This window comes from Anas acuta, chromosome 9, assembly GCF_963932015.1.
Source record: "Anas acuta chromosome 9, bAnaAcu1.1, whole genome shotgun sequence".
Classification (NCBI taxonomy): Eukaryota; Metazoa; Chordata; class Aves; order Anseriformes; family Anatidae; genus Anas; species Anas acuta.
In genome coordinates this window covers 5,128,980-5,140,955 of record NC_088987.1, presented here as the reverse complement: position 1 = coordinate 5,140,955, position 11,976 = coordinate 5,128,980, and positions in this window count along the sequence as shown.

Here is an 11,976-nt window from a genome sequence, read left to right as displayed (position 1 = left end):
CTCTTCAGATGCCACAGGGCACCTGGCACGGGGCTGGGCCCGGCAGTCGCTGCTAGCAGCAGCCACCAAAAAGCCGTGTTGTCTCCGTTCTTATCTTGGTGTGAAACTGGCATACAACCAGGTATAGCTTTGAAGTGAGAGGGTTTAGGACCTCGTACGGCTTTATGGCGAGGATCCAGTGTGACGTTGGGGCCCCAGAAGTGTGAGGGAGAGCTGAAATTGGGCACCACTGCTGCTTTTGCTGTTTTCTCTCTCACACGCAGGCATGCCATGTTTTCACTGGGCATGACTTCATCCCCATCCATTAGCCCATTAAAAATACAGGTAAAAGGCAGCTTACGGGCTACAGCTGGCATAAATTGCAAAGGGGAGGCTCAGGTGCACTGCCTCCACCAAGGGCAGTGGCAAAATTCCCTTTGACTTCCCTACAGCCACAGAGTGTGCTTGATGAAAGACTCACAAAGCCTCTAATTTTATCGCTCCTCGCTGAGCAGAAATGCAGCCCACGCATGCCTCGAACAAAAAGAGCAATCACTGCTACATTTAATAGACACACACTTTCCAGGACAGCTTTCTCCAGCCGCTTGTGCCAAGACCGTTCCTGCCTCTCCCCACAGGTAAGCCTCTGCAGCCAACGTGCCCACAGACATCCCGGGCCAGAGAGGGACAGGAAGAAATCCTGCCCTCTGCACCAAGCAGGTCTGCTCCTTGGGCCATCATTAGCCATCTATTTGTGCACTGAGCTCTCAATAAGTCGTCAACTTTTCGATTAGTGTCAGCCTTTTGCGTGTATGAAATCACCAGTACCTCTTGGTTATTTTTGTAGAGCAGGAAAGCAGGGAAGGAAGAAATAAAAGGTTTTGTCAGACAGGTCCAAAGGCACCTAAAAAAACAGGTTTCTTCTCCCTGCTAAAAATCAATCTGTTTTCGTTTCTCTGCAATTGTGCCAGCTCTTCAGGTTCTCAAGTACATCTCTGAAGCACTGGTGCGGTGGAGCGAAGGCTTTAAGAGCCCAAATCCCAACAGCAGTGTGAGTGAAATGCTCAATTTTTATTTTTATTTTATTGGAAAAATTAAAAGTGACAGTTTCAAAATTGGTTCCACTGCTCTGATTGATTACTCAGAATATTTAGCTCAAAATGATTATGGTAAGACTTTCTGCTGAGCCTCGTGGCCGGGGTGGAAATTAAGTTGGGGGGGGGGGGAGGGGGGAGTTCTGAAAAAAAAAAGAAATTATTCTGCAAGGGAAACAGCTTATACCCAGGATCAATGGTGAGTAATCTCTCCATATTCAGCCTGATCTCGATAATTAAACATCCTGTTACCACTTGAGGACAAAGGAGGGGAAGACAGCATTATCAGGGCCTGACAGGTTTCTGTTATCTGGAGCTCAGCAGTGCCCGGAGGAAGCGAGGAGCGGGGCACATGCTGCTGGTGGCCTTTCCCTGCAGCGTGTCCCTGCTGGGAGAGCTGCTCTGGGCCAAGCTGGGTGGCTGGATAAGGGCGAGGAGGGCCGGATCCTGCGGGGTGGATGGGTTTGGGGTCCTGGGTGAGGGTACAGCTAGGAGGGCAGTGGGGGCACAAGGGAAACTCTGGCAAGAGCTATCCCCATCTCTTCAGCTGGAGGAACCACCAGGGCCACATCCGTGGCTGCACCAGATCTTTGGCACCCAAGGGTGCTTTGCACCAGGTCACGGTTCCTGAACTGAGTGATCATCCAGCCAGAGACCAATCCTCCAGCCCCCTCCTGCTCTGCTCCGGCTGTGCTGCCTTTGGTGTTTATCGCATTCCTCTGGTTTATCTCACAAAACAGAAGAGTATTTATATTCTCTTTGCTGGGCTGGCATCCTGATTTTCTTCTCTACCAGCCCGGCGTACGTGGAGAGACCCCAGCTGGGCCTTGTGGACTGGAATGTGAGTGTGGTGTGTCTCTAGCACCAATGTAAAGTGCATCTCCATGAGGGGACTTGGTGTAATCACTCAGCATCTTTTAATTTTGCCTTGAAAGACGGGTTTGAGGCTTCACGTTTTCTTCATGTTTTAGACGTGTTTCCCTTTCAAATAGATGGAGGGCTAATGGAATCGAACACAAAGCTGTGTAACCTCAGAAACGTGAAGTAGCTACCGTATATGGAATTAATTTTAAGCACAGCAATGTCTGTTTTTGTGTGGAAAAGCCCGGTTTGGGCCAGTAGCAGATGTGGAAGCGAGAAACTCTGGAAAGGACGGCAGCTATCGCCACAAGGCCGGCCCAGTGCGGCAGTGGGAGGCTGTTTGTGAAGACCACCACGCTTGTTAGTCCCCAGCCTGCCCGAGGAGGCTGTGCCGGAGCCCTGCGGAGCCCCGAGCCCTGCGGAGCGAGGCCTGCAGGGGGTGCTGCGGCCTAACGCAGCCGCGGCCTCGCGCAGCGCCGCAGCCCGGGGCCTGCCCCTGCCCCCCGGGGGCCGCAGGCCGGAGCCTCCCGGCCCCCCGAGCGCTGCCTCCGCCGTGCCCAAAATACACCCAAAATACATCCCCCTGCCGGGAGTGCATCCGCCTTAGGTGTCGGGCGGCTCGCTGCGGTGTATATATCTGGGTGTTTCCTTGCAGGCCGTGTCTGTGTGGTATCAGTTGTGCTTGCAGACCGATGCCCTGCTGCAGGGTGGTCGCATCGTGCACAGCCACACACCCCGGGAATGTCTCCTGACATCCAGATGGGTACAGGCCGGGGTGGCTGAGCAGCCAGCGCCTATACGGAATAATGAATCGGTCACTGAAGCCTCCACACCGGCTTCAAGCTCTTGGGTTGCACACGAGTGTGTTGAACCGCGCTAGCTGCTTATTACCCTAAGAAAGCCTGAATCGCCTGAATCACTCCAAATTTGGTTTCCACTGTGTCTGTATACTTTGTGTCTCACCATTTCATTATTATTATTTTTACTGTAACAGAAAGATTTACGCAGAAATCGCTTAAAATGCCTCAGCAGGAGCAGTCTCCCTGAGCCTAGCTGTGCTGCTTCAAACAGAGACTTTTTTTTCCCAGTACAATCAAAATCCAGTTGTCATTGTCCACCTGGATCCAGTCCTGAGACAAGTCTCAGACCAGCACCTGCTCCCGGTATGTTACTGGTGAGGACAGCAGCCACAGCAGCAGAGCTGTTAGGCATTTCCTTCCCGGGTCCCAGCACCCTGCGATGCTCTGGGACCCAGAAGCGCATCATTTCTCTGCCCTGGAAATCTGACAGCCTTATATAGGGCAGAGCAGACTGCGAAAATGGAGGTGATATTCATCCTCATGATGGGCAAGAATCTCACGTGCAGGTTTTTTTTTTTTGTTGTTTGTTTTTTTTTAACTGATCATTTTCCTGCCCGCTGTCAAATCCCCGTAGGAAAGCCGTGTGTTGCTGTGTCACATGAAGGACATGCCTCGCATACGGAGAAGATGAAATTCTGGGAGGGGAGCAGCAGACAGAGGAGCAGAGAGCCCAGGGGCCGTGCTGACCTTCTGGGGACGAAGAGCTGGGGCTGCAGTGCCAGGGACAGCGGTGTGGCACTCACCCTCCTGCTCCCTGAACTGGGGCGCTGCCACCAGCACAAACCACCCTCCTGCCTGGCTCTGCTGTTTCAGGAAATTAGTCCAGTGCATGGCATGATGTCAAACACTTCCCTGAGGTCCGGATACATTTTATTCACTGTTTGATCATTGTCTGCCGGCTCAGAAGACCGGAGCATATTTGTTAGCTAAGGATTTCCTTTTAGGGAGCTGGCGGCTGATTACACTGGCTGTGTCTGACGGCGTGTAAGCTAAGCTGTCACCCACATTTCCAATGTTTTACTGCTGGTAGGGCTACAGCAGGGCTGTAATTGAGGCGAGGTGTGGAGGCACGGGTCTCCTGCGACCATGCAGATCACATCTGCTGCATTTATTCTGAATTTACCTTTGGTTTCTTTAATCCTCCCAGGGATCATATTCTCAGACTTGCTTTCCTAAGGCAAAGATCTTCAGTTGCTTATCTCTTCTTAATAAGAACTAAAGGTCATGTATAGATATGTGGTTGCAGGATCTGCAAACATGCTGAATATAGTGAAATTTGTAAGATGAATGAAGTGAACTGGCTCCATGCCCCTGCCATGGTGACACACACTTGAAAGAACCCTGCCTCTTGCATGGGACAGCACGTTCTCCTTTTGTTCCTTATAAGTCTGCAAAAATAAGTTAATGTAGGGCTTAATGGTACACAGCCTCTTGCTAGATTTCTGATTTCAGCCATTTCCCTGTCCAGGTGTGTTAGCAGGTGTCCAGCATCTTGGTGATCAAACTGAAAAAAAAAAAAAAAAAAAAAACATTTCCAGCACTACCTGAAGTAATGCCATTTTCACCCTCTAAGCTTCTTTCTCTCTGATTAAACAGTTGTTGCTTTTCTTGGTTTTACTGTGTTTAACCTCAACATCGGTATTAGGCTGATGTGCTCCTTATGTTCCCAGATTCCTTAGTCTGTCAGGACCTGAAACAGCATACAGGCAATACTGGTAAAGGTGAGCACAGCTGTTTTGCATGCCTGGAAGAAGCTGTTGTCTTACAGGTTTTTTTCATTATCTTTATTAGTCAATTTTAGGTCAGCTGCATCTTGACTCTTACACTAGATCATGTTAGAGACAGAAAAGACAGAAAACAAAGGCTGAAAGAGAGCCTGCGTGTTTCAGGAGCCCAAGTCCTATTTCCCAAAGTAATGTGTGTTTTTAGCACTCAAAGTGCCATCAACTAGCAGGTGAACTAGCTCTCAATGCTCAGTTTTGCAGAGGAGAAGCCTAATTCCCCTTCAGCAAACAGCCTGTGTCAGCTACACCACTTGCAAAACTCATACTTTGCTGTGTATGTCACTGAGGTGCTTCTGAGAGCATGATTGCTCTTAAATCACCAAATCCACCACCTGCCTATGTAGCGGATAGTGGATTTTCTGTTTGAATATGTCCACCTTGCTTCTTAATTTATTGTGTAAAGCACTGAAATCTTCTTTAGCAGTGAAGTAATCCAGAGATATTTTGCATAGAGCATGCATCTTGGCGGGGTGCTGTGGATCAGAAGGGTTTATCTCCGTGGAGGCGTACGCAGCTCGCTGCTGTCTTAAGGCTTGAGGATTTCACCGGTGGGCTCACCTCACCTACTGACCACCTGCCCCGAGACCTCTGATGCTGCTGCTTGCAGCAAATCCACATCACCCTTAGCTGTGTCTCACTCTGCCTCATCCATCTCTGCGTCCCCTCCCTGTGACAGCCTGGATCTGTGCCCTCAGCGGTCACCCTGCACGTCACGGTGGATTTGGTCCGTTCCCCCTTCATCAGTCAAGGCACACGCAGAGATTGCTACCTGCTTATTTTATTGATGTATCAGTTGTTTTACAGGAACACCTTTGACTTTATTTTGTGCTGGGCTGTCATTTATGCCAGGTAAGGAAAATTGCATGTTTTCAGCACTCAGGACTCTTTCTCTTCCAGATATTGCTTCCCCGTGTTCAGTGCATTGTGTATCTGCTATTAAAAGTCAAGTGGTGTATAACGGATGTCAGGGAGTGAATCAGCTGGGGAAATACCCTCAGTTTCCCCCAGATGCTGCTGCAGCCTCCTCTCCAACCTTTCTTCATGGTGGCTGATTTTTACAGCCCCTTTGATGGGCACCACTTACCGTCAAAACAGGCTTCATCTCATCCAACAGACAGAGGCACGAAGCTCTCTCCTGCCTTTGCCACTGCCCCAAGCCTTTCAGCTGGCTCCTCTGCAGAGGCTGGTTTGGAAAAGCCCCAGTAGCCATGCAGCATATAGACAAATGTCGTGCTAACAACTGGTATCAAGGATATGGTCCCACCTCCAGACTCTGCTATCAGACGCAGAAATATCAGATAAAGCAGGAACTTGAGTAATGCAGATTAAATTTGACCTGACCTTTTCTGTAAACAGAGGAATGGAGAAGCTCCTGATGACTTGGTGCCTTGCTTCCCCAGAGACTTGTTCTAGGCACAGCTGGAGCAGTGCCTGGGCTGTGTGGACAAAGAAATCTCTCTCCAGTTGCTGTCATCTGTGGTGTGCTTCTCCCCACTCATCACCGCCTGCTTTCAAAGGCTGTGGTACTGCCGGTGCCAGGAGCTGCAAACCGAGCAGCACAAACTTCTGAAACCCTGAGATTAATTAAGTATATACCATCACTTTTAAAAATCTCTCCTTTAATATGCTGTCTGCTTTGAGCCTGTAGGGGCCAGAATTTCAAAGGAAATTTTCCAGCTCTTCCTTCCCACTCCAATGCTCGTGCACGGGGGAAATGGGGCCGTCCGCGTCTGTGTCGTTTGGTGTCGATCCGCCTTCCCTGGGAAGGCTTTTCTCAGTGCCCCAGTTTCTTCCTGCTATCTAGTTCTCAGCTGATGGCTTCCTTGTGGTAACACATTTGTAGGGCCCAGGCTGTGAGCTCAGATGCGTGCAAGGGATTCCCCCTGTCAGAGTGGAGACAAACCTGCTCCTTCCTGCTCTCCTAGCTGAAGACGGAGTCGTTCCACTGAGCATGCAGCACACCTTTCATACACACTCATTTTCAAAACCACCTCATTTCCTGCCCGATGTTTTGGTACTTTTCCATTTCTCAGAAATCACGCGCTAACGCTAAAATCACTTCGTTCAAAGTGGTTTTGTTCTTTTGTTCTGTATAACTCTGGGCTGACCCGAGCGTCGGCCTTGCTTTTCACACCCTGGCTGTGGCTTCGTTTCCAGGTCTCTTCCACCTTCGCCTTGGTTTTGCCCCCTGTTATCACCTGACACCTGTATTTCAAGGACTCTTTTTCCTGCTGTCATTGTTTGGAGTCCTGTTTGTCTTTCTTTGTGGCTTTCTGGAGGTATTTCTCGGCGGGGTGGTGTAATCTTCGAGGCCCTGAGGGATCAGCCATCCTTTCATGCCATGTTTGTGGCTGCATTAACTGCGTTAGTCACTAGGCCACATGGCGGAGGTGAGGAGATGCCATGGCCATCCTGGCCGGTCTCCTGACTGGTTCCTCACCCCTTTGGAGACTTTTCTGTCTGTAGGTGGTGTTAATGACTTCAGCCGGGGCCTGTAGGAGTGAAGGCTCTTCCATACTACGGGCTGGGGAAGGCCTTCAGAGGGCCACAAAGCAGATGGTGAAGGCCGCCGGCAGCTTTTTTTCAGTCAGTACATCTGAAGTCTGTGGGATCTCCTGGGCCTGATGGCAGCCAGAAGACACTCTCCTGTTTTGCAGAAGATGTTTGTATATAGGGGATGGACTCGTGTGGCTCCTTTCTGACAGGGTGCAGTGGTATTTGTGGGAGCCCTGACGGTGATGTTGTTTCAGCAGGTCAGAATGTCAGATGTCTTTGAAATTCTCCATCCATTTCACAAGAGCACAGCATGTCTTGCCTGTAGTGAACATTTGGGTTATCTTTTTTAAGCTTTTCCTTGTTGTGACAGGACCTAGAAACCCTTTTTTTTAATTATTATTATTATTTTTTTAAAGCCATTTTCATCTACTTCCAGGAGGAATGCTTTCATAGACTGCCACATCTCCGTGAAGGCATGAGGAAGTAAACACTTCTGAGAGAAAACTCCACATAAAGGCAACAGCAATTGGCTCAGCCCCTGTCTTCCTACTCAGACACCACCACGTTAAGCACTACTCAGACGATTACTTTAAGTTGCTTTAAGCACCTCTGGTTGTTTTCCGACTGGTTTCTGCTTTGGTTATTGACTACGAGTGGGAAGCCTGAAATATCAGACCTGGAAAGTCTGTTCTGTGGTTTAACCTTTCTTTTTTTTTTTTTTTTTCCTTCTTTTTGTATGTAAAAGACTTTTACTTTTTGTGAGGTAAAAAAATGAGTATTCAATGTGCTTGCAGAAAGGCAGAAATTGCCATCATGGCTCTACCCCCTTTGCAAAACACTTTTCACAAGCTGTGCGGAAGACACCAAGCATTAAAAAGGAATGAAAATCAGGAAAAATAAACACACCGAGGAGGATTTGGACCCAGATTGCCTCCGACCCACAGGTGCACACATGCTGTCAGGTCCTTGAGCACCCTACACACTTGTCTACAGCTGGGGGCCCTGTGGGACCTCCGCCTGTGCTGACTGCGATGTGCAGCTCCAGCTTTGTAAGCCCTTCACTGAGAGATGTCGAACCCTACCCACACCTCAGGACAGATTATCATTAAGAAAAAAACCTCACTGATCCTGAAATGTGTCTTAATTAACTCCCAGCAATTTGCATCTGACAAAAGATGGAGCCAGTTTCTCTTGTTTGACGGATCTGTGCTTAGTGCCAGATGGGGGTGGCTTCAGGTCAGGTGTTTCCCAGGCCTGGGGCTGCCTTTGGTCTGCAAGACAAGCCAAGATAGGAAAGAGAGAGCCTAAATACCGCTCGTCTTAGGGTAGCTCAGATCTAGATGGATCAGCATAAATAACCATGTCAGGAGGCTATGGCTATTTGGGTTATTTTTATCAAAATAACTTTGATAAAGGGGACTTGGAACCATAGCAGATGTTCCACCCTGTGGGCAGGGCTGCAGTCGTGGTGCCTGAGAGCACTGATGCTCCTGGGTTCACGGGTGGGCTCTGGAGCACGTCCCTGCTGAGCTGGGGGGCCGTGCTGCCTCGTGCTGCAGGCTGCGCGTACAGATGCGATCCTCGAGATCTCGGCAAAAAAAAAGGAGAAATTGGTATTCCTCTGTGGGACTATGGGAACATGGTTTGCTAGGGGCAAGGCTGCATTAGGTTTTCCGCAAGCAGTGCAAAAATGGGATTTCTCTTCACTTCTGCACTACCTAAAAATCACACCTTTGTATTGAAATTTCAGTATTCTTGTAAATAACGCAGCTGGCCTGGAGGCTGGGGGCTGCCAGGCTCCTGCCTCTGGGTGGGCACAGCCCTCAAGGGCCAGCAAAGGCAACTGCAGGGGAAGGGGCATAAAAGAAAGACTGCGCTGGTCCTCAGTGCTGCGTATTTTGGGGAAGAACAGCTTGGGTGTGCTGTGAGAGCACTGAGCTCATGGAAGTGTACCATCTACTGCCTCTTGATCTGCAGTGCCCCAGGACTTTGCTATTTAAATGCACAGTGCTGTTCCCTGGATATGAATCTGTGGAGGTAGATTTTTTTTGTTGTTATTGTTGTTGGTTTTGTTTTTTTTTTTTTTTTTTTTTTTTTTCCATAGAGCCTTTGCTCTTTTTCCATTTACTCCCCCATTGCAGTGATTACAGGGCTTTGTAGTTGAACAATGCTTAACTGAGGGAGCGATTAACAATTTACAGTGCATTTTTTTTTATATATATATATCTATAGGAAAAATCCTGGTAGCAAGGTTCACACATGAAGTCCTGCCCAGCTCCAAGGATGCAACAGAAAAACATTTCCTTCTGCCAGAGGAACCTGTATCAGCAGAAGACGAGCAATCAGGAAATTATAATGAATCAGTTAAAGAGCATTTGGGAAGATCAATAGATGCAGATAGGACACATGTAGCCATTCATTTCTGAGTTTCTTATAATGCAGCTGCATGTTATCAAGTTAGCTTAAAATCCAATTATTATGCATTTCACAGTATTAATTTTCCAACGTCCTCACTTTGGTTTGGGCAGAGCCCTCTAACTACTGCTTTACATGGGCAGACATTGGGGTATCACAACTTGGATTTAGGGAATCAGTGAAATTATGCTGTCAGTGCTCACAGAATTATTGGGAACATGTGACCCACACAGGATGGTGGAATACATCACACGATGGGGCCCCAAACGGGTTCCAGACAAGCTTTCCTGTTTGCTTCTTTCCCTTTTTTCCCCTCTAAACCTCTAGAGAAGGTTCCAAAACCTGAAGCACGTGAAGCTCCTGCTAATGGGACAAGGCCTTACATGTCATTTAGATTGACTAATTTTACACGTAACCCCACGATACAATTAACAGCGGTGGCACTGCCAGATGATTAAATCTGGTTTTATGCAGAGGTCAAATGAACTGGATAGCTTATACATGAGCCGATGCCCTTTAATGAACAAATCAACGCCCCTGGCCTGACATTAGCCCTCCACTGCCAACAGCAGAGCGTTGGTTCATTACGGTGCTCGTCGCTCACCGGTGCTGACCAAGGCTGCCCTGGCTCCTGCTCCGTGAGATGTGCAGGAGATGCAGCAGGGACCAGCCGCAGCTCTGGGGAGCTGTGCTGGGCAGAAGCACGATTTCATGTCGCACTGACTCACACCCAAAACATTTCAGGCTGATTCAACTGAGCGCTCGTTTTCGCACGAAAAGTCACGTGGTGACTCCAGTTGCAAGGTTTTGTTTAGATGCTCCTGACACAAAGAAGGTGTAGAGAGAGGCAGACATACACCTCCTTGTGAGATGAAGTAACACCTCGGGAGCTCCATTTTCTACAGAAAAAACTTCCTGCAGCCAGGGGATGTGGCTCTCCCTGGGCCTTTCCATTGGCCTCTGGCTATCACTCACCCTGTGTCTTAAGTTACTGTTACAGAAGGGTTCTCTGTGTTTTTGCCATCTTGACAGGCAGAGGATAGATTGTAATTAAATCGCAGCTTAGCTTGGGGCTTCATGTGCATGCATAGGATCAGGCCAATCTGTCTATTTGCAGGACTGGAGGATACATTATTTTTTAAAAATCCTCACTTGTTTCACAAATTATACCTTGTATGCATGGCTGGGAAGCACATTAGAGAAAGGCAGCGTCCTCCCTCATCCTGTTCTTTGCATTTCTCTTCAGAACAATGAAGGCAGTAGGAAGTCCCACACTGCTTTGTTAGAGTTCCCGAGCAGTTTTGCTTTCAGCTTCACAACTGGGAGCAAAGCATTGCGACATGCAGGTCTGACAGACCCAGGCAGCATCTGGTTTAAAAAAAAAAACACGACAGCACCACCAAAGATTCACGGGGGTGCTCAGAGGCAATGCGACAGCCCTCTGTTTTTTAAATGAGCATTTATTTTATTCAATTTACCATTTTGACCAAATCTGGCTTTTTAAATGTGGGGACTAACAGTGGTGTGAGACACCCAGGGGTCACAATTTATGTACTGGAAAGAGGGGTTGAAGCCAGGCGTGCTGCTGGTGCTGCACCTTTGCTCCTCACTGTTTCTCCACCAAACCCACCCCATCCTGCCGGGAGAGCAGCCCTGAGAGCCGAAACGCTGCCGGGCTGCTCCCAGCCCGTATCAGCGGTGCCACCATCAGCGCTAACGAGGATAACGAGACGTTGATGCAGCTCCTGCACCGCCAGCGGCCTCGGCCCCCTTTTGTCCCTCTGTCCCTCGCAGCCCGTGGAGCAGAGCTGGCTGCAGGATGATTTATTCTTATTTTTTAATTCACAAAGCGCATCTCCAGCCCCAAAAGCGTAAGAAAACCCCATCCGCCTGCCAGTTGACTCATGTGTTGGGTTTCCGCTTCCCAGATCTGCATATTGTGAGATCCTGACACAAGCCTGAGAGAGTTGCTGCCGTGAGTGCAGCTTCCATACGGTGCGCTCAAAGGCAACAGATTTTTTTATACGTATATATTTATACGTGGCACCTGGCTTGGCAGAAACCGCATCCGAAAAAGGGGAAGCGAGGAAAACAGGGGAAGCCGGCTACTGCTGCATTTAGGGGGAGGGGGGGGTGTTGGCCCCTTCTGAAGGCTTTATGGACGTGGTGTGGGTGCTGAGCGAGGGGCTGGGGGCTCTGCTGATGCTCTGTGCCCCCTGAGGTGCCCGTGGGGCTGTGACACGACCCCTGCCTCCTGTGGGGCCACAACACGACCACCCCATGAGGCACCCTGAGGGGCCGCCCCTCGCCTCCCCCATCCCTTCCAACGCGTGACACCCCCCAAAAAGCCTTCCTAGGCTTCCATAAACCCCCCACCCAAACCCCCAAACCCCATCCCGGCTGTCGGTGCCCTCCCGGCCCCCTCAGCCCCACACGCGGGGCCGGGGCTCGCCCGCCCCCTGCCCGCCCCCGGCCGCCGCCTTCCCC